General features: G+C 40.5%; 1 protein-coding gene across 3 annotated transcripts in view; it reads right to left on the bottom strand.

Annotated features, from left to right (window-relative positions):
* FILIP1 (filamin A interacting protein 1) overlaps positions 1-19,246 on the bottom strand; it is a 206,741-nt gene extending 187,495 nt beyond the window's left edge. For all 3 annotated transcript variants that reach the window (XM_047763740.1, XM_047763735.1, XM_047763725.1), the window contains exon 1: positions 18,785-19,246. The gene's annotated coding sequence lies outside the window, so the exon portion shown is untranslated. The remainder of the gene's footprint in view (positions 1-18,784) is intronic.
* Between the last annotated feature and the right edge of the window lie 5,103 nt (positions 19,247-24,349).

Here is a 24,349-nt window from a genome sequence, read left to right as displayed (position 1 = left end):
AGGAAATTAAGCTGGGTGAAAGAAAGCAATTATACACCATCACTACATAGAATCTTTTTCAAGAATATTTTAGAAAATGGTATCTGAACCACTCCATATGCATATTTTAAATCTGCATTTTATAACATTTTAAATAAACCACTCATGAAAACATTTCTGGAATTAGCTTAGGATTTTATATAATCAAGATTCTGAAATTTTCTTAACAGATAAACACTCTTTACAGTCATTGTGCCCAGACCATGTCCTTCCAATCTCTTAATGCAGTGGTTACTATTTCCCCTTAAGTCACCAAATTCCAAAATAGAAAAACACATATTAAAAACTGAGAAGAGTCAAGTCAGACCATCTGCCTGTTCCCAAGCATCAGGTGTGCCTCCCATTCTGATACTATACTATAGTCTCTGCTCTGATGCACAATGATCTAGGAGAAACAGCAATTCCCCCTCCACAATGGATATTTCTAGAGAATGATTGAGAACTGATAATAAATCTTGAGGCCGAAGGTTAATTATTGACGATAAATTATCCTTTGTGAATAAAAACTTTATAACATGATAAGTGTCTTGATGTGTGCAGCTTTCCTGTATTTTAATGTCAAAAAGCTGTCTTAAGACTGGTTGAAGCAGGAGAAATAACAGAAAGAGGATTCTGAAAAGAAGGGGAAAAGGAAAGAATGAAGAAGAAGCCCAGAGCAGCAAGGAAAGTGGATTAGAAAGCCTGATGAAGAAGGCCCCCTTGTGAGGCAGGAGATAAAACCCACGCATGTCAGGGCCTGAACCCAGATGGAGAGGGAAGAAGGAAATATAATTTCCAAGATTACAGGGTTAGCACAGAGGGAGGGCACAAGATGGGATGGGAAGCAAGGACCTGAGAATGTCGCTGTCTTGGCTGCTCAGAGAAAGTTAGGCTACAAATGGACAGTGTGATGAACTCACTGAGTAACATGTCATTAGTTAAATCATCAAACAGAGGTTGGATAGTGAGCATAGTGGTGCTATGATTTCCACTCACATTCTAATTCACAGAATTCTATATAGTAATGGACTCCCTCATTTTTGTGGGTACAAGAGATGTCAAAGGAACTCATTCGCGTGTGCCCAGTGTATGAAAATGAAGACTTGGATGGACAGCCAAAGTGACAAAGCCACACCCTTGGTTCAGCCTGTATTTTGCAGGATCCAACTGTAAAAGATGGTGTAAAATGCTTAATGCTACTGTCACTCTGGTAAACTTTCAGGAGTGGCATCTTCCAGGAAAGGGCTTCCCCAGGACAAAAGCACAAGAAAGTCAGCACACAATGCCAGGGTGAGGTTTGACTCACCTTACTGCTCCCTGATTGTTCCCAGACCAGTGAGAAGCAGACGGGTCTCACAAGCATCAAGTACCACCCTCACAAGATTGCTCATAGGACATACGCACACCATACATCACTCTACACCTAGATTCTTCCATCCCATGGAGTAACAACAGGATTGATGGGGAGAAAGCTGCTCATGTTCTGAAAAGCCCAACATCTGGAGTGCCAGAGGCAGGATGAGACAAAGGAATCATGAGCTCTTACACCACAAGTACCTTGGGAAATAACCGAAGACAGATAATGTCCTAGATTCCAGGAAGATACACAGCACAGTGCTGTGGCTTGTCTGTGAAGTCATATATCTGACTTAATAAGCTCAATGACTTTGAGGAAGACATGCTTTCTGGGTCTTAGCTTCCTCATGTCTCATTAAAAAGCAGTTGGAGTTAATCATCTCTTACCATCTATCAGTATCCAAAAATACTGCAGTAAAATAATTTCTTCAGAGTAATTCATGAACTTATCAGACTGCCTACAACTTGAGCCTTAGTACCCATTTCCTGGATCAGCTGACCCCTGTAAACCTAATAGGCCTAGGCAGTTTTATGAAGTTGTCCATCAAAGGCATGGAATTCCTTATTCCAGTGCCCCATTTTATCTGCCTGCCCCTTGGTCCCCCACCTCATGAGCCAGTCATAAATGTGCCCATTGTGGTTATCAGTTCATGTTTTGGTAACAACACTACACAGGGAATTCATGGCCAGCCATCAACATCTTCTTGGCACTTTGGTGATGAGAATAGACTATGTAGCTTTGTTTCAATAGTTCTAATCAAGCAAGATCCCTCCTAGGAAATCCTATCAAGCTACTGAGGAAGAAGTATGTGGACTTTTCTTTCTTTTTGTCTTTTTAGGGTCACATGCACAGCATATGGAAATTCCTATGCTAGGAGTAGAATCGGAGCTGTAGCTGCTGACCTACACCACAGCCACAGCAACACCAGATCCATAACCCACCAAGCAAGGCAAGAGATCAAACCCGCGTCCTCATGGATAATAGTCGGGTTCATTACCACTGAGCCATGATGGGAACTCCCTGGGCTTTTCTTTTTAATAAGAATCTCTAGGTCTGCCAAGCTTTTAGAAGTCAATAGGCAATATTTGAGCACAATAGGAGGAAAAGAAAACAATGCATTCTTAAAACATCACGTGTTTTGACTCATGTTTTTCAAAATGGAAGTCACCTTATTTTTCTTCTGATTATAAAGATTTCTACTGAATATAAAGCATATTGTTAAATTCCTTTTCAGAAAGCTTGTCCCAGGTGATTTCTCAACAGCATTATATGGTGGCCATTTCCTCACACCCCACCATGCTGGGTACCGGATTCCACTGAGTCTTTGTCAATGCATTTGTTAAAATAACACTATCTTCTTTTAATTTGAATTTTTAATTATCAATGAGGTTAACTCATTTTTTACACATTTACGACAAATGGTTTATTTATACAATTTGTCCATTTTTCTATTGTTGCATCTCTTTTGCTTTATTTATTTAAAAGAGCTCTTTAAAGATATTTGTTCTTAATTATTTTTGTCCAGATTGCTGTTTGCATTTTAACTTTGTTCATGTACAAGTTTTCATTCTGTTTTTATGGAATCAAATAGTTCAGTCTTTAGTCTTTTACTGCTTTTTTGGCTTTGCTTAGGAAGGTCTTTCTCAACTCATCTACATATATATGTATATACATATTTTAAGCATGTCCCTTTCATTTTTTTCACTTAAATTTCTGGGGCAACTAGTCTGTACTTTGGTAAAAAGTGAGACACAGAGATTTAATTTCATTTCTTCCCAGTTATTTCAAACCCACTGACTGAAAAACCCCATATTTCTTTTCTGATTTGAAATGTCTCTCCCTCCTAACCCTAAAATCTTATGTGTAGGTTTCTGGAGTTCTGACTGTTTTCCTTTGATATCCTCATCAGATGTGAACCGATTTTGACACCACTACCAAAGTAGGGTTTTTTGTTTGTTTAGTTTTCGTTGTTGTTGTTTTGCTTTTGCTTTTGAGGGCTGCACTAGCGGCATATGGAAGTTCTAGGCTAGGGGTTGCATTGCAGCTGCAGCTGCAGACCTACACTACAGCCACAGCAACATGGGATCCGAGCCATATCGGCAACCTACACCACAGCTCACGGCAACATTGGATCCTTAACCCACTGAGTGAGGCCAGGGATCAAACCCGTGTCCTCATGGATTCTAATCCGGTTCATTACCACTAAGCCATTTCAGGAGCTCCCATCACATTATTCTTAAAAACATTAAAATTACCACACAAGTGGAAAGAATTCGACTTAATTATTTCTCCACCACTTGTAAAGTTATGTCGACTTGTTGCAACAAATCAGCTATTGAGCCTTTCAGTCACATGGATTTCTGCTGCTTCCTTTAGACCTTGCTTGTCATACCCTATCTCCTTTTCAGCCCCTAAGGTCCCCTTTGCCCACAGCAAGAGTCACTTGATTGCCCCATTTCTTATCTCAGCATCAATCACTCACTGTCCAGATCACCTGAGTGCTCCTTCAGGACCCCTACCTCATGAGTCCCATGGCATTGAAATTGCCATTGTTACAATCTGTAGCCCAGTTAGAGGGTAGAGATAATACGATATTTTTTGTAACGATTTTTTTTCCATTAGCTGGTTTACAGTGCTCCGTCAGCTTTCTACCGGATACACATATATACATTTTTTTCCTCACATTATCCTCCATCTTGCTCCATCATAAGTGACTAGATAGAGTTCCCAGTGCTATACAGCAGGATCCCATTACTGAGACAATACAATATTCACCATTGATCCCTGTGCATGACACAGAGGAATCTCAGTAAGTATGCAGTGACTGGGTGAACAGTACCCACAAGATGTCAGGCAGGAGGGACACAAGCCATCCAGCCCAGGACTCTGGGACTGAACACCATCTTAGCTGCTTTGGCATTGCTTTACAGTGTCCCTGGGACTGTTCCTCCACAACTCTTCTGTCCCCAAATCCCACCTCCTGCTCTCCTCCCTGGTCCTACAGACAGGCTTGCCCCAACTCTGACACCCTGCCTGGCTCAGAACATATCTATGCCTGCCAGGATACCTGATAACTTCATGCTAGACCTTCAGGCATCAGCTGCAAGCTTGACCCACTCTTTGTCATTGAATGCCATGCTGTTTGGATCCTGTGTTCCACCTGTTCTTAGGTCAGCACCAGTGCAGCCCCTCTTCCAGCTATGTGCATGGACCTTGCCCTATTGAGCCTAAGATATCCTCCTCAAGATGAGCAGATTGAGTGGCTCTCACTCTAGAAGCAGTTGCTTTCACACAGCCCAAATCCTTGTGATTGTCATGCAATAGCAGTGACAATACTGTTGAAGTCCAACTCCTGTGAACATTCTGGAACAGAAATTGAAATAATAATCCAGATGTAAATCAGATTATAGGACTTTAACCATACATTCATACTATATGGAAAAACAAGAGCTCTGGGATTTTTTTTTTCCTCTAATCTCTCTCAAAAGGACAAAATCCTTTACTTTCTGAGAAACCACAAGTCACTTTCATCTGGTTTTTCCCCCCTACTCCTCTCCTCTGTTCAAGCTCAGCGTTTCACGTGTTCATTTTGGTGAGATTCCATTGCAATACCTCACCGGGAACATATGTGCTCCACTGGGACCTTATTCCCTGGAAGATGTGAGTGGTGATGTAAATAACAGCATCATTGGAATCTGGAGGAAGTAATGCAGGAAAGAAAGCTACAGTGAAATAAGGCAAAGTCAAGCCACTATGATCAATATCTCTTCCTGGGGTAATGTTGGTCGTATTGATGCTGATAGAGAAGCTCAGTGGTATTCATCATCTGGGGCCATCAGCACAACATTAATTACATGGCAGCTGTTGCTTTACCACTTGCAGGGGAGGGAAGAAATACTAATTCCAAAATAGATTTCCAATGATGAGAACATTTCCAGCTAGTAAAAGAAATAAGAGCCTGGTTATGGGCTTTTTTTTTTTTTTTCATGAGTGAAGGGATGAGGAGCAATTAGACTTGTGTGGACAGTTATGTCTTATACCACTGTATTTAAAGTAAAAATTCCAGGGAGTTCCCGTTGTGGTACAGCAGAAGCAAATCCGACTAGGATCCATGAGGATGCAGGTTTGATCCCTGGCTCCACTCAGTGGGTTAAGGATCTGGGGTTGCTGTGAGCTGCAGTGTAGGTTACAGACATGGCTCAGATCCCACGTTGCTGTGGCTGTGGTGTAGGCCAGCAGCTGCACCTCCAATTCTACCCCTAGTCTGAGAACTTCCATATGCCATGGGCGTGGCCCTAAAAAGCAAAAATTAAAATTAAAATTAAAAGAGTTCCAGTCCACTGTTGGAAGCACACATACATCATGATAATCATAGCTACACGATCCATATTTCACTCACTCAGTTATGCATTTGTTATTCTCTGATGCTCTAATGAATGTTTAAAATGTTTGTTGATTTGTAATTTGCATTGTAACCGAAACAATACGTGACCACTAAAGGTTTAGCGAATGCTGAGAAGCAGAGAAGAATCACTCATGGTAACTGATTGTTATTCCCATATTTATAAAAAAAATTATGTTCAGTCCAATTACTATCAAAACTGATTGGCAATCTTTACTTCCTCTGGGAGTTCCTGCTGTGGTGCATTGGGTTAAGAATCTGACTGTGGCAGCTTGGGTTCTATTCCCGGCCCCTCACAGCAAAGGCTCCTGTGTTGCCGCAGCTGTGGGGTAGGTCACAGGTATGATTTAGATTCAATCCCTGGCCTGGGAACTTCCATATGCCTCAGGTGCAGCCATTAAAGAAAATAGAATTTACTTCTTCTTAATGCCATGACATTTAATGGATTCAACTTAAGCACCTACTGAGCACTTGTTTGTGCGATATGATTCTAAAAAAGTCCCAAGTCTTACCTGAATCTATTTATCATGTTAATTTTTAAAATTTACATGTAGATGTTTACCATAGAATATTTATAATAGTCTTTTAACTTTTTTTAAGTTGCTATTGCTTAGAGAAATCTGTGCTACAGTATTTGGTGATTTTTTTCATCTAGGTCAAGTTGATTTAACCAGACAATGCATATAGATTTTCCCCAAGGTGTGAAAAAGCCTTCCCTATAGAATTTCAAGCTTACATAATCAACCAGAAAATTAATTCCATCCATGTGACCTGAAAATGTATACTTTAAAAGCTCTTTGGAGTACACTGACCCTCCACTGGTCAGTTCCATGGGACAGGGTAGCTTGTTTCCGGTACACCTGCTGCTGTAGGAGAAGTGAGGTGATTAATCCCTTCCTGTTGTTGCTGATATATCATGAGAAGTTAAAGGGGTATGAAAGTCCAGATGAGGAAATCCCAGGGAAAATAGTGAACACAGGCAAACTCATCAGATTAGGAGAAAAGTGAAGGTCTGAGCAGGCAACCAGAGATTGCAGTTAGAATTTCCAAGTAAAGATAAAAAGATATGTGTCCAAAAGTAAGACAGAAGATAATATATTGGCCAACAAAAGAAAGGAAAGACAGAATAATAGAAACAAAGTCACTGGGGGAAATGGAACACATTGGAAGACTTCCTAGGAGAATGGGTTGCCTTCAACTTCTCCACTTATGGGGAAAATAGAGAAGGGGAGGACCTGATCTCTGGGCAAGCAGGAAACCAGTTAGTGGAATCTTAGAGCACCAAGGCCAGCTGCCACAAGACCCCTGATGTTGAAACAGAGAAGCAGCTGCCATTCAACACTTACATCTCAGATTTGGCTCCAGAACAGCAAAGTGATTAAGCGATTAAGAGCACAAGCTAAGGAGTCCAACTGCTGGGATTCAAACCACAGACATACCACCTGCTTGTGGGAGGAACTTGGCAGCTCTCTCATTTCCTTATCTGATGTAGAGTGTATGGAGAGCATGAATATCTGCCTCATAGGATTGTTAGTGCCTAATACATAGAAAGCACTCATTAAATATGGGCTATTTTATTATTTGTTATGATTGTGTGATAGAAGAAATAATAGACTAGGACTCAGAGGACTTTGTAACTTCTACCGCATGTCCTCTCTTATCTCTTCCTAGAACTGTCTTCTTCAAAACAAAGAGATTGTATTAGATAACTGGTTCTCAACTCTGGATGCACATTAACATCTCATAAAAACTTTCAAGATAGACCACTACTTGGGCACCTCTCCAGTCAGCTTGAATCAGAACTTCTGGGGCAGGAATTCCCATCTTGGCTCAGCGGAAATGAATCTGACTGGCATCCATGAGGACACAGGTTCGATCCCTGGCCTTGCTCAGTGAGTTAAGGATCTGGTGTTGCCATGAGCTGTGGTATAGGTTGCAGACGTGGCTTAGATCTGGCGTTGTTGTGGCTGTGTAGGCCAGCAGCTACAGTTCTGATTCCACCCCAAGCCTGCGAACCTCCATATGCCAAAGGTGTGGCCCTAAAAATACAAAAAAGAAAAAAAAAGAACCTCTGGGGCATGGCCTGGGCACCTGAATTTGCAAGCATCCCAGGTGATTCTGAGGCACAGGGAGCATTGAGAAACATGGACTAGAGGACCATCAGACTGAGCTTGGAGTCTTGAAGTTTCAACCCGTTTCATCACGGCCAGCTCCAGGAACAAAGCTGTAGAGCCATAGACAGTGTGAGACTCAGACCCCCATTCCCATATGAAATCAGACCAACTGTGGAAGTGTGATGAGAACTAGGAGGTCGCACAGAATGTCTTAATTATCCCTCAGTTTTGGTGCCAAAGGAAGTTTAGAACAATTGAATGAGGAAAAAAAAAACTTCCGGAAGCCAAACAGCGAAGCCCTTGGCCTCCCCAGAGCATAACACTAATTCCTTCTCTCCTTTGGCCTTGTCACACTTTTTCACCTAAATACAGAAGACGAGAAGGAAATTCTTAGTTTATTTGTTGGAAAGAAGTCGGGAGAGGTCACATGACTGATGGATATAATACACGACTACCTTTCTTTTGGATTAAACAGGTCAATGCCACAGAGCCAAGAGTGTATTTGCTTCAGGAAGCCTGTCAGGTGAGTATTGTGTAAGTTGAGTGTGCATTCATGATGGCTGAGTGCACTAGCACAGTTGTGACAAGATCTGTTTTTTTGTTTGTTTGTTTGTTTGTTGCTTTTTAGGGCCACACCCATGGCATATGGTAGTTCCCAGCTCACTGCAACACCAGATCCTTAACCCACTAAGCAAGGCCAGGGATCAAACCCACAACCTCATAGTTCCTAGTCGGATTCGTTTCCACTGCACCACAACAGGAACCCCAAGATATTGTTTTTAACTCATAGAATAGAATTTCTCAGAAGGTAGAGAGTCATTTGGTGATATGTTTACTGAGCCTGAAACAGTCACCTTTCTGGGATGTTCCATCCCATCATTTGGGTGGTTGATACACTGGAAAAGGAGAGTACTGATGGCCACTGGCATAAGAAAAAGCAAAGCATTATCTACTCCATCAAAATCACATTATAATGTTATGGACAATGCCTTTGTTTACTAAAATAGTTTTTGCTCTTTAGATGGTGAAACTGGTTTAACATCTAATTTTTCTGCATTTAGATTCTTATAAAGGATATGACGCCATCCCCAGGAGGTTTTTCAGAGCACAAGGATTTAAAGATTACGAATATATATTTGATTGTTACAATTCTTTCAAAATCACATTAAAAATAGACTACCCTCTAGATTAGGTCTTATAGATTATTGAATAAGTCAGATATGCAAATCCTGCCTGGTGCATTAATGAAAGGATTTTATTGAAATTATATTCATATCAAAAAAGATTAAAATCTTTCAGAAAATCTCAGAGGCAGTTATCCAGGCAGCCTTTTGTTTGTGATTGATTGCTTTGGAAATATAAAGTTCCTGCTAATATGGGGCATTTAAAAAAAAAACCTGATTTAAAATAAATTTAAAGGATTATGTTCTTATGCTAACAATATGCCAGAAAGTTAGTCAAAGCAGAACTGAAGTCATATACAAAGTAAATCACTTCCAATGTAATATGGAATTACACTGTGTAACAAGGAAAATTAGGAAAATACAAAGTTGGAATTGTAAATAAATCTCTGCCTGTTTCATATGCATAATTTATTGTTGAATATAAGTTGTCATCCAGTGGAAGAAAAGTTGTATTAAAAACTGCTCTCCTTTACTTCAGACATTGAGGAAGCTAAGTGCCATGCAAGAAACTAGAAACTCGAAAATTCCAATTACATCCAAATAGTCATATTTTTAGCATCATTAAAGGTAAATCTTTGTTTTAATAAAAAGAATCAAATAGAATATCCAACAAGACATGCCATTGCTCCACAGTGGCAAACCACTGGCTGAAAAGTTGCAGGTATTTTTTCCTAAATTCTAGCAAACACTGTTTTTCAGAAGGAACAACACGCTGCTAGATTAACAACTCACTACCTAAACAGAGTTACTGGGAGCCAAGAAGAGCTCTTCCATGGAATGAGACTTTCTGTCCCCTTCTTCACTGCCCCCCCTAACAATTTACATACACCACCAAAGGCTTCTTCAAGAATCATTGCTACCCACAGCTGGAATAAGCATGCTGCAGGACTCACTCTTAAACCACTCCACAAACAGTGCTCATGATCAAGGCAGAAATCTGCAGAGCATTTCATTACAATAGAAGGTGGGGTTCTGCATTGTCAGCAGGAGAACCAACAGGCCAAGACCCCCAGTGGCATCAAAGGATCTGGCCACAATAGCACCCGTAATAGCTCATAAATTCAAATGCTCCACGGCATCCTCTTGCAGAGAATCATCTCAGCAGTGAGAGCCCAGAACCACGCTGTACAAGCCACAACTGCCAAAAGAGAGCTTCTGATTTTCAGGGCCCCAGACCTAGCTCTTCCTGGGTTGCCCAACTCCATGGGCCACTGCAGCTCCCATTTCTACTTTGGGACCCTGGAGGAGAGCCCCAGTGGGCCTTTGAACCCAGAATCTCTTTGCTCCTAAGGACTCTTTTTAGACCAAATGGCCCCTGCAGGGTCACATTTGACACCTTTCACCAAAACATCTCACGGTCATTCTAGGTCAAGGTCTTCCTCGAACAATTGCCTACTTTACAAGAATGTGGTTGAAAATATGGGCTAAATAAGATCAAATTGCCTGGGTTTGAATCTCAAATTAACCACTGAGCACATTACTTGCCATCTATAAACCTCATTTTTCTAATTGAAGAAGCAAGAGATAAAAATAGTGCCTCATTAGGAAGTTCCCATCGTGGCTCAGTGGTTAATGAAACCAACTAGCATCCATGAGGATGCGGGTTTGATTCCTGACCTCGCTCAGTAGGTTAAGGATCCGGCGTTGTTGTGAGCTGTGGTGTAGGTCACAGACACAGCTCAGATCTGGCATTGCAATGGCTGTGGTGTAGGCCAGTGGCTAGAGCTCTGATTCAACCCCTAGCCTGGGAACCTCCGTATGCCATGGATGCGGCCCTAAAAAGACAAAAAAAAAATAGTGCCACATGGGGTTGTTAAGATAAGTAAGTAAGATCATCCATGTAAAATACCTGGTGGAGTTCCTGTCATGGTGCAGCGGAAACAAATCCGACCAGGAACCATGTAAAATACGTGGCACAGAATAATCTCCAGAATATGCCATTATTATCATTTATATACACTAAATAATTATACATAGCTCTATAATACATACATTATGTAGATAATAGATATTATATGTAGCTGTTATCATTATATTATCTATTACCTATCACTCTATCAGAATTGGGATTCCGATGGCCAGGCATTAGATGGCCAGCACCTGGCATGCTGGGCAATGACCTATGGAATGAACAGAATATGGAAAATGGGACTATGTCACCAAAGTTGAGGGCCCCTGAGGAGTGAATTCTACCAACACAGCTGGCTTCCTTGAGGACCAGAACAAACAACAGGCAGTGAGCAAAGCAGTTGGTTTGGCAGTGTCCAAACCAGAAGAAGGATCTATCAAGACAGCATGTGAAAGTTGAGCTTATGTGTAAAGGCCTCTCCCTTGTTCAAATTCCAAGCTGCTCTTGAAGCATGTATTGCTCACTAAACAGTTAATGAAACACAAAGAGCCTTGACTATCTCCAGTGTCACATTTCAAGACTTATAGAATAATTAAGAAAAATCTGAGCTGGCAGGACTCTTTCTGGCTTGCATTGGCAGGCAGACCATCTTTGTTTTCCATTAGTGTGTGCTGTCGTCACAGTAACTGCAAGACTCCAAAAACAGGCCCAGGGTGTCATTTCCTCATGTTCTTAGTCTGCCACACTGAAATAGCATCATGAACTCAGCAATGCCTCTTCCTTTCCTGTTGTGCTCTGCTACCTCAGTCAAAGATGCAGGCCCTAAAATGAGTTACTTAAGACATAAGTATATTAAAGAGATATCAAGACAAATAAAGTTCATTTATCCCCATTACTGTATCGCTTATGACTCATGCGTGTGTTGGGGGGAACCTTATTTTTGCAAAGATCTTTTAGATAAACAAGGCAAGTTGGCAGTAACTTGATTGTCTTGGTGATGTCAGCAGTCTACTGTTTTCAATCAAATTGCCTTTTGGCTTCAAATATGTAGCAAATCATTTTCTAAAGGCTGCATTGGGTCCACCCCAACATGTCCATTTCATGGCTTTCCTTCACCTTTTCCTTACAAGGATAAGCAGCAGATAATTCACTTCTTCAAAGTAACTTGGGAAGATTGTAACTATAATGATTGCAAAAGGAGAAAAAAAAAAGAGGCTATTTTCCAATGTAGACATATAAGGTCCTTGGCCAGTGAAGCAGAAATCATTTTCATCTATGTTTTGGTAAAAGAGATAGGTGACAACATTCAGGCAAAAAAAGCAAAAACAGAAAAGTCCCTGAATCTTCAGGGCTCCAGGAAAGTCATACCACTTGAGATACATTCTGCACGAGCTTTAAAAAATTATTTTCAAAGTTTGTCTTTCACAGACCTCAGAAATACATAAATCACACAATATTATACACGTTGACACCACTTCCCAAAAAGGAAACTCAACACCAAGCTTCTTTTGACTTTTCAGTACTGCTGTGGCTTAAACAAAGATCACAGGTTCTGGAGTGCTGGCTAACGCCATGTCTTTTTGCTGGGAGTTTCTCAAGTTCTGCAATCAGCTGGTCCACAGCCAACTAGAGCTGCCCGATTCATGTTGGACTTTCCTTATTCTAGCTTCTTACACAACTTGCTGCCTAGCCTTCGAAATTACACTGCCTCAGCTACTGGTCTGGGGGAAGTTGTATTCTCTCTGTAGCTTTTTCTCTCCTCTGATTAGCTAAAGAGTAGGACTGACCATTTAAGGAAAAAGAACAACATAATCCAATTCCTTTTCCTAAGGTTCCCATACTTTTGCCCTAGAAGGTTTATCATGTAGTCTGCAGAGCCAGGAAAAGTTCTTATTCCCTTTTCTTTCCTTCCATTCTTCTTTCTTTTCTAAAGCAAGGTCTTCATTAGAGAATGATCATTCTAAAATTCTTATCTTTCAGAAACTCATCCTTTCAATTGCAAAAAATAAAACAAAATAGACAGGTCTAAACCATAAGTATCCTGCAGAAAGCTTGTTGGCACTAAAGTTACTAAGAAAGTGCTCCACTTATGAGTGCTTCGTGTATTTTTGTTAAATTAAACATATAGAATAGCAAGCACCCCATAATATACGCCTACATCTCTATGATGCAACACTTTTTTTGCCTTGGATTATACTTTCTTTTCATGTTTAGGAAGAACGACTAGGATTAAGGGCAATGAACAGCAAGAATTCACTTCTGTTGGTTGAGGTTGAAGCCAGTATGAGATGACCTTTTTTGGTCTTTGTTTTTATCTGTTACTAGCTTAATAAAACAAAACAAAATATCCAGAAGAAGAAATAAGGAATGATAAATATAAGAATATATCCATCTTTGGATGAGGAAGTCTCCCTTCCATATATTATTTAGCGTAATCAGCCTTAAAAGAGACACTCAAGCACTATGTATAAACACGCTTTATCTCCAAGTGCAAATATAGAAACCATAGGCTGTGGGTGATTTCTTGACCTTTTTAGCAATGATTCTATAAGACAGCACACTGCTGAGTGATAACAGAAGGTTTGAAATGCAAATTCCACACTAAATTATTGGCTGGACTTCAAACTATGTCTGCTTAGAGTACCCAGGCAGCAAAGTATGTCCCTAACAGGATTCCAAATTTAAACAATACATGCTTCTGCCTTTTCTGTGATGTGTGAGGTTGAGTCCACTGACCTTGTATCCAAGGGTTTTGTGTGCAACAAAGATGAAAGTAAACAGATAACTATATTTAAGGTCTGGTAATAAATCATGAATAGCTTGATTTATTGAAAAGTCTACCAGGCAACTGTAAGTTTTATTAACTTATTAAACCTTCAAAACAACTCTATGAGGAAGATAGCATTGTCATCCTCATTTCACAGATGAGGAAACAGAGGCACAGCGAGTAACCTGCCCAGGTCCTCAGGGAACTGAAATCTGAGTCCAGGTCACCTGACCCACCTCTGCAAATCCTGCCTCCTCCACATCAGTGAATATCCTTATTGTCATATCTTCAGCTCATATTGAAGGAAAGGAAACATATTTCACTAGCTTACTTTCTATTCTATTGCCATGTCTTAAAAATAATGCATAAACAAATGTATATTGCAGGCTTTCAGATGTTATTTTTTTAACAACCATGTGTTACCAGTCTTTTTTTCTGTTTAACCTTTATGCTGAAATAGACCTCAACCTTCCATGGGAAATAGATCTTACTCCCCATGATGCTGTTTTGTTAAAGCCATGTGTTTAGAGAAATTAAGTGAGACAGATAAATGAAAATGTCAATTGAGCAAGTTCTGTAAAATCCTATTTCCTAGGGCACCTGTTTTGTGAGGAAATGCTCATCTTCCAAAAGAGACCATTAGCATTTTTTAATTTATTTATTTTTGTCTTTTTAGGGCACCCACAGCATATGGAGTTTCCTGGGCTAGGGGTCAAATTAGAGCTGGAGCTGCCGCCCTACACCACAACCACAGCAATGCCAGATCCAAGCCGCATCTGCGACCTACACCACAGCTCAGGGCAATGCTAGATCCTTAACTCACTGAGAGAGGCCAGGCATCGGACACAGGGATGACTGCGTCCTCATGGATGCTAGTCAGATTGTTTCCCCTGAGCCACATCAGGAACTCCTAGCATTAGCTTAGAATATGTATTTTACCACAAAGTTTCACTTCTAAAGCATAACTTAAAATTATAACCACAGGGAAACCATTGCTAAATGAATATATGAAATATTTCACAAATTTCATTGGGAAAACCCCAGAGTGATTCTTAATGAACACCCATTTAAAAGAGTAATTTTAAGCACCTTGGCCATCTTAAAATAGAAAGAGAATGCTTTTCTTCTGGTGAACACAGAAAAAAAACTAGTTCAAAACCGTGATTCATACTTTATTTCGCACAATAAGGCTACAGGTTTCATGAGTAATTTAAAATAAAACTGAGAAATGTCTCTTTTTAGAAATACCCAGGGAAAAATGAAAAATGATAATAGCATGATATTTAAATATTTTAATGTTCAAGACCAGATTTTATTTGATTTTTTTCATTTTAAATGATTTTTATTTTTCCCATTGCAGTTGGTTTAGTGTTTTGTCAATTTTCTACTGTTTGGCAAAGTGACCCAGTCACACATACATATATACATTCTTTTTCTCACATTATCCTCCATCTTGCTCACACATACATATATACATTCTTTTTCTCACATTATCCTCCATCTTGCTCCATCATAAGTGACTAGATATAGTTTCCTGTGCTATACAGCAGGGATTTCATTGCTTATCTATTCCAAAGGTGACAGTTTGCATCTATTAACCTCAGATTCCCAGTCCATCCCACTCCCTCCCCCTCCTCCTTGGCAACCACAAGTCTCTTCTCCAAGTCTGTGAGTTTCTTTTCTGTGAAAATGTTCATTTGTGCCATATGTTAGATTCCAGATATAAGTGCTATCATATGGTACTTGTCAAGAGCAGATTTTAATCCATGATGACCCATAAATGAAAGGAAGCATGATTAATTGAACAGTACCAAAGATAACTATAAACAGAATCTGGTACCAAAAGATGAGGAAAGTATGTGTGTTGTGGTATTGAGAGGTCTAGGTGCAGACACAGGAGATTCATGCATGTACACACAGTCTTTAAATCCCCATTTCTATTTCATTCTCAACAGGTAGATCATCTCTACAATCAGGCACATGAATATAGTCACAATTACTTGTAATTTTTCTATGCTTGGTAAAGCTATGAAGACCTTCCTCGAGAAATTTTTGAGATAAAAAGCTATTAACGGCACTTATCATTGCTTGTCTTGATTTTATACTTATTTATACCTTCTCACACACTCATCATTAGAAATCCAGAATCAAAAATGACCCTAGAGCATCCACAACGTGGATGAGTCTGAACAACTCAAAGCCCAAGTGTGTTAGGACAATGCTTTTTACCCAGCCGCCTTCATAAAATTGTTCTGAATTTAAAAAGGCAAACCCTGCTCCAAAGGACTCTAATTCTGACAGAGTACCAAACAGCCCAAACTAAGAAGGAATAACTTCTAAAAGATGTGGTCAGAGTTCCTATCGTGACTCAGTGGAAGTGAATCTGACTAGCATCCATGAAGACACAGGTTTGATCCTTGGCCTCACTCAGTGGGTTAAGGATCCAGCATTTGCCAAGAGTTGTGGTGTAGGTTGCAGGCATGGCTTGGATCTGACATTGCTGTGGCTGGGGCATAGGCCAGCGGCTACAGTTTCTAATCTGTCCCTGGCCTGGGAACCTCCATGTGCCTCAGCTTCGGCGCAAAAAAAAAAAAAAAAAAAAAAAAAAGACAAAAAAAAGATGTGGTCTAGGGAATCACTGTGAAAATGGAAAACACTAACTGGGTTCTAAAGAGCAGACAAGGTCTCCACAAGAAAGGTGAAGGCAGGGCAAATACAACAGGCAGAGGTGGAGCTCTGAAATATGCCCTGCGAAGGTGTTTGGAGAAGGGCCCAAACCTGAAATAGCTGAAGCAAAGGGACACTTGTTGAGTAGTGGGAGCTGAGACTGGAAAAGTAAAGTACATGCCAGATGATGGAAGGTTTTCAAAATATCCATCCTAGTGTTTGGCAGCAACTAAGAGTCACAGAAGATAACTGAAGAGTAGACAGACAAGCATAGGAAAGTTAACTCCATGGTCATGGGCAAGGTTTGGACAGCAATGGGGGTGGAAGGGAGCAGCATTGTAACAATCCAGACTGAGGATGAAGGAAACAGACCTGGGGGTGCTGGGAGATGACAATGGAATCCGACAACTCTTCTGGTGAAGGGAAGAAGAGGAGATTCCAAAACGACCCAGAAAGGTGAACTTGAGAGAACGAGGGAGCACAATCTGCATGGTTGATTATTCATCTGCTACAGGAAAGCACGTGCTATAACCTGAGCTATTTTTGATTCCCAAAGGTAAATATACAGTCATGAAGACAGTGATACTCAAAAACAATCCATCAGGAAACATGGCTTTCACTCAGGGCCAATTGCTGTACTCCGTTATCCCCACACCGTTCCACTAACTCCGAAACAAATTACAGGCCTCCAAAATCTCCTCATGGCAGATTTTGGCCTTACACATACATTTGTAAGCCAACAATGTGACCCTTTCTAAGATAAAAACAAGAAAAATGTAAAACATTTAGTTCAGACTTTTCAAAATCCTTTCTCCACTAAAGCACCAGAAGTCTCATTCTCTAAGTTTCCCAGAGTACACTTTGCACTCTTACTTGTATACATTCATTACATAGGATTAGTTGCATTTACTCTGTAAATGAATCGTGTGATCAGAATCATGAAATATAATATCTACAGAAGTGTATGTACTATTTAATTTTTCTGAGCATATGATATATAAACTTTTTCTTTTTTTCTTTTTTTTTGGGGGGGGGCCTGTACCCGTGGCACATGGAGGTCCCCAGGCTAGGGGTCGAATCGGAGCTACAGCTTCCAGCCCACAACACAACCACAGCAACACTGGATCTGAGGTGCATCTGAGACCTACACCACAGCCCACGGCAATGCCAGATCCCAACCCCCTGAGTGACACAAGGAATCAAACCCACAACCTCATGGTTCCCATTCAGACTCATTTCTGCTGTGCCATGACAAGAACTCCTGATATATAAGATTTAATTAGGTTTTTTTAAATAGGAACATTTAATGAAAGGTTTGAAATATTCCTGTCAATAATTTGCTCAAAACTGTTCTTAAGTAAATTCTTAAGTTAACAAAATAGACTCACATAATTTCTTTTGAAATGTGTCTTTGTATCTCCTTTGAAATTATCCTTAATTTAGAATATTCCCTCCAATTATCATGTTCATTTAAGGGAACAAACTTCTTATGCTAATCCAACCCAAGTATAGACATGAGGTGTCACTAGTAACCACATCACCAATGAGCAGCCATAACTTTTGTCAGATTTGGTGTGCTATTTATCATGCTGAGCAATTCTGATAAAACTGCGTGGCAACTCATAGAAAGGGAGAAGATATAACAGACAAAGGAGGATTTCCTTCACACCACAGTAAATGTGTTCATACACATACATGCAACTTAGGAAAGGATTTGTCCTCATATATTCAATTCAAATTTTAAAAATCAGAATCTATCATATCTCTTATACAAGCAATTCCCCTATTTTTTAAAAGACACACATAACAGCATGGTCCTGACTAGTTTATATTCAAAGACTGCAAAAGTTGTGATTTAACACCAGGCATATTCTGTGCCTGGTCAGAATCACTTGGGGTGACCGTGACGTTATACGGTCCGATGTAATACCAGCACAAGGTGTACCAGTGTAATCAGAGAATCCAGCAAGCAGCAAGGCAAAGTACAGCAACACAAACACCAGGCAAGACTTTCGTTTACCACACCAGCTGCTCAGCTACTTTCCATACATGAAAGTTATCCTGCTTCTAGGGAAAATATCCCTTCCACTGGTTAGCCATCTTCATTGTGAAAGGACTGTGAAGTTGTCCTTTGTCGTATTTCTGTTACCTGCCAGAAAATGATAACTTGGCAGAAACATTCTGATGGCTGTTTAGACATCCTAGCAATCTTTGGGTTGAAAGAGGAATCAGGTAATTCTGAGAAAGGGATGACTTTCAGAATCTTTAAAAGCAATTCAGAGTGACTGCCGTAATTCCTAAGTGTGTTATCACATGGGGAACAATGAGAATCAGAGGAAACAGACAATACAGATTTGGAGAGAGCGCTCTCCTTGTGGAAGCAGAAATTGCTTAAGAGAGTAAGGAGCTGTGGCTTTTTATCTTACCTGACTGGCAGCTTGTCTAACCAAGGGTACGTCCTTAGGGAGGTAGCGTATCCTTTGAAGAACCCAGTGGCTTGTCCCACAGCCTGAGACTGGAGTCCTGGAAAACTATCCAGCCCGAAAGAATACAGAGGAAAAAGCTTTTCCCACTTTCTTTCCTAGGACTGGCCAATAGCTGAAGTCATGCAGGAAACTGGGTAGAGAGCAGGGGGGAAAGCAGCTTCTTCTCCCTGAAATCCTGATCAGCAGAAATTGGAGGCTGCTGTGTATCTCCCACCCAGACTTTTGTTTAAAAGTTTTTTCAACTGTTGCTAGGTGTTGTTGGGTTCTGAGATTAGGTTTCTCGTCTTCTGCTCCCTTCACAACACCGTCAGAGCAATGACTTTGTTGAGGAGCTGAGCTCGCGTGTGCTATATTTAACCAGTGTTCTCAGCAAGTCAAGCCTGTCAACAGCTGAGAAGTTTGGAGCCGTTGCTCCTCAGTTCCTCGGCAGCTGGGTTATCAGTGGACACAGCCCGGCTCGCCCAGTGAAAGATTGCGGGGAAACTGGCAGACCCTTTTAAGGACTGCTGCTCGTTACCCAGAGGTAATTATGATGGAAGCCCTTAGATGCAGACTGTGACTGGGGACTTATGTTTTAAAATCTGAAAAAGAAAGAGCAGCAGTTGTCTGGAACAGAGAGCAATGTACCGATATTTCTGCAACATTCTTCTCTGTTAGGCTTTCTGAGATAAATGTTCATAAATAGAAAAGGCTTTTAAAACTGTATCACAACTGTTGGGAAAATTCACAGCAAGAAATCTGTTCCAGGCAGTTTTTTACATGGTTGTGTGGCATTCGTGCACGTCGTATTGGACCAAACCAGCTTACATACCTGACTGTTATTAAAATAAGGTAACCGTGAAGGAATGTCTGTTAAGGGTGTGTTTCTGAAAGGAGTGAGGTTAAAAAGGAAAATCTTAGCCTTCTCACTCAGGTCATTCACTCAAAGCAAGAAATGGAGAACGCTCCAGAAAAACCAGGACTTGAGAACCTCCAGTGGTCAGAGCTTTGCCTCATCATTAACCCCAAAGTCTCCACAACCAGGAGTGGGGTCACTTCTACCCTGAAAGTCCAACATGAAGAGGGTCTCAAGATGTTTTATTGGTTTTATTCTATATCATAAAATAGTAGGAATCGGCCAAGATTAAGACTCATGAAAAAAAAAATGTGTGTTTAAAACTAACTAGTTTTGGGGACTGTCTTACTAATTACATATGTGAAAGTAACAGTAAGAGGAACCGACAGCCTTTTAGCCTCAAAGTAGGAAGGAGGGGGTTCCTGTCATGACGCAGCAGAAACGAGTCCGACTAGCATCCATGAGGATTCAGGACTGATCCCTGGCCTAGCTCAGTGGGTTAAGGATCCAGCATTGCCATGAGCTGTGGTGTAGGTCGCAGATGTGCTTTGGATCCCACCTTGCTGTGGCTCTGGTGTAGGTGGGCAGCTGTAGCTCTGATTTGAGTCTTAGCTTGGGAATCTCCATATGCTGTGGATGCAGCCCTAAATGCAAAAAAAAAAAAAAAAAAGAAGAAGAAGAAGAAGTAGAAAGGAACGCACATACGCACAGCATCACTGTCTAACACACTAGAATATTGCCCTGACAAAAATCTTACCAATGCCACTAAAAGGGTTGACCCCTTTCCTGAGATTAATTTATCAGCTTAAAGATATCCATTTTTTTTGACATACAAACTGAAGTTGACCAAGGAGACAAGTAAAGACATAATTTTAAGATTTTAGGTGTTATATACTTGCAATAAATATACAGGAGAACCCTAATGCCTGTCACATTTCTTTTTAAAGAAATCACCTCTAAAGCGAGTTGACCCCATACCTCAACCCATTAGAAGTCACTTTTGATGGAGCATTATGGAGGATAATGTGAGAAAAAAGAATGTATATATGTATGTGTGACTGGGTCATTTTGCTGTACAGTAGAAAATTGACAGAACACTGGAAACCAACTATAATGGAAAAAATAGAAATCATTTTTAATAAATAAATAAATAAATAAATACGAATTCACCCAGGAAAAAAAAAGAAGACATCTGGGTTCTCCCCATCCCACCCACCTCACTAACAGCATTCATCCTCTCTTCCTAATGTATTTACTACTATTCATATATAAAATCACATTTGTTCAGATTCTTAGTCTTTCTGGATCTGGGCCAACCTTGATTAAAAAAAAAAAAGAAGACTTCTATTAAGATGAAAGCATTCTTATAAGAAATTAACCAACTCTTCTAGAACGCTAATGGATCTTTTAGACACAATCTATTCACGTCCCTACAAGTAGGTTCTAATAGGAAGTGGAAGTATGTGACTGGGCTGTGAGATGGTTCAGAATCACTAGGAGAACTGTTTCAAAAATTCCAAAGGGATGTGGTATGGGGCGATAATAGTTTGAAAAACGCACACCACCCCCCCACATATCCCACATGTAACAGCCCCCCCTTCACTGAAGACTCAGGAATGTATCATTTCTTCCCTCCTAAGAGTTTACTTTACAGAGGTCCCCAACCTGAAAGGGCAAAGAAGGGAAAACTTAGGGGAAATAACACACTTTGCCTTTCTGGGCTTAAATAATTCCATTGAGAGGGTGAAAGTTACTTATTACCCCTTAATTATCCAGACAATTGAAGGTTTTGGTAGGGTTTTTTTTCTTTCATGAAATCCTGGTCCCCCACCATTGTTTTCTTGAATCTCTGTTTATTTTTAAAATACATGACAAGCAACAGCATATAGTGTTTTTCACATAATTAGATACTGTTGCTACCTTCGAATTATGTTCTTTAATCATGCTGGGCAGGGAGGGAGGCAAGATATTGGAAGAGTGAGAGGCTGCACTCACCTTCTCCCACAAACACATCAAAAAAACACATCTACATGTAAAACGACTCACACAGAACATCAACTGAATGCTGGCAGAAGAACTGAAACCTCCAAAAAGGGCAAGAAACTCTTGACATAACGGGGTAGAAGAAAAGAAAAAAAGAGAGAGAAAAAAGGAATCAGGATGGGACTAGCACTCCCGTGAGGGACCTGTGAAGGAGAAAGGGAACCCATACCCTGAGAAGCCACCTGACCGACAGAAAGATCAGCCTAGTCGGAGGGATAGCCAAGATGCCGAGAAAAGTGCAGCAACAAGTCTGAGAACGGAAAAGCAGAGCGAGAGACACACAGATCATCTGAACCACCGGCACAGACACCACAGCCTGAGATGCTCTGGTGGGGAGTGGGTGCCAAGTCTTAGGCTCTGGAGGTCAGTCCCTGGGAGCAGGCTAGGGTCCACAGTGAGGAGAGAGCCTAAGGGGCTAGAGAGCAATATGCTACAGGCAGGGAAAGTGGTATGCTAAGGGCTGGGGAGTGGAAAGCCACAGCAGAAGGAACCCAGGAGAAGGTCTGGACCCGCATGAGACACAAGATGCCATTGGTGGGGAGGGGAGAAGAGGAGGGACAGGCTGCCATAGAAAACTCCTTGCACCCCAGGGTTCCCGCTTGCCCACGGGTTGGAAGAGAGCAGAGCATTCCCGGCACAACCCACCAAGCCCACCACACTCCAGGCACCCCTGCCTGCCCATGCATGGATCTGCCCTGCCAGGCCTGCCATGCTCCATGTGCCTGCACCTGCCTGTGCAGAACCTGCCTAGGCCCACCACACTCCCCGCACATGCACCCCCCCGCACAGAGAAGCCCCACCAGGCCAGCCGTGCTCCAGGTACTGGCGCCCACCTGTGAGGAGCCACCCTGTCAGCCCGCCCTGGACTGTGCCAAACTACAGTTTGGCTTCCCAAATTCATAGAAAAACACAAGCACAATGAAGAAGCTCAGAAACCATTCTCAGTTAAAGCAACAGGAGAATTAACCTAAAGCAGTCAACAATTAAACAGACCTCTGCAGACTGATAGACCTTGAGTTCAAAAGGGAGATAGTGAAAATACTGAAGGAATTAAGATAGGATTTGAACAGTAATGCAGATTCCCTCAGGAAGGAACTAGAAAACAAAAGGTTAGTAGCCAAGAAAAACTAGGAAATTCATTTGCAGAGATACAAACTGAGCTAAAGACAATAAAGACCATAATGCATATGAATAATGCAGAGGTACGAATTAGTGACACAGAAGATAGAATAAGGGAAATCACACAAACAGGAGAGCAGACAGAAAACCATGTGAAAAAAACATGAAAGCAATGTAAGAGACTTATGGGATAATATAAAGCAGGCCAATCTATGCATAACAGGAATTCCAGAAGGAGAAGAAAAAGAAAAGGAGATGAAAATATATTTCAAGAAATTATGGCCAAAAATGTTCCAAATCTAAAGGATACTGATATCAAGATACAGGAAGCACAGAGGGCCCCAAACATGTTGAACCCAAACAGACCCACACCAAGACATATTATAATAAAAATGTCAAAAGTTGATGAAGAAAGGATTCTAAAGGCAACAAGAGAAAAGCAAAGTGTTCATTACAAGGGAATCCCAATAAGGCTATCAGCTGATTTATCTATGGAAACACTACAGACCAGAAGGGAGTGGGGAGATATATTTAAAGCACTGAAAGGAAAAAAATCTGCAACCTAGAATACTCTATCCAGCAAGAATATCTTTTAAAATAGAAGAGGAAATAAAGAATTTCTCCAGCAAACATTAGCTGAAAGAGTACAGCAATACGAAACCCATTCTAAAAGAAATACAAGGGCTTCTCAAAATTAAAAAAAAAAAAAGAGGAAGAACTACGATGGAGGAAACCACAATTGGAAAGCAATCACTTAAATAAGCAAGCATACAGATCTAAACATGAAGATGTTATTTTAAAAAAAAAAGACATCAAAATCATACAATTGGGCAAGGGAAGTAAGAAAAAATAGATTTTTTTTTTATTTTAATGCTGTGTTTGAGCCTATATGACTATCAGGCTAAAAGTAAGCAAATATAGGAAGGAGTTAACATACTTAAAAAACAGGGTAACCACAAATCAAAACCGAACATCACATTCACAAAATGTGAAAAGAAAAGTACTCAAGCATAAAATAAATGGAAACCATCCAACCAAAAAAAAGAAAAGAAGAAAAGAGAAACATAGAATCAACTGGAAAACAAGGTTTAAAATGGCAATAACTAAACATCTATCAATAATCATCTTAAATGTCAATGGAGTGAACCCTCCAAACAAAAGAAACAGAGTGGCAGATTGGATAAAAAAGCAAAAACCTTTAATCTGCTGCCTACAAGAAACTCACCTTAGAACAAAGGGCACATATTAATTGAAAGTGAGAGTTTGGGAAAAGATACTTCATGCCAATGGACAAGACAGGAAAGCAGGAGTAGCAATACTCATATCAGACAATATAGACTTTAAAATGAAGTCCATAAAGAAAGACAAAGAAGGACACTATTTAATGGTTAAAGGATCCATTCAAGAAGAGGATATTACAATCATCAATATATATGCTCTTAAAATAGGAGCACCCAGATACCTACAACAAATACTAACAGACATAAAAGAAGAAATTGATGGGAATA

The sequence above is a fragment of the Phacochoerus africanus genome, chromosome 2 (genome assembly GCF_016906955.1).
Source record: "Phacochoerus africanus isolate WHEZ1 chromosome 2, ROS_Pafr_v1, whole genome shotgun sequence".
Lineage (NCBI taxonomy): Eukaryota > Metazoa > Chordata > Mammalia > Artiodactyla > Suidae > Phacochoerus > Phacochoerus africanus.
Note: the sequence above shows the minus strand (reverse complement) of the source record. Positions and strands in the feature narration are given on the sequence as shown.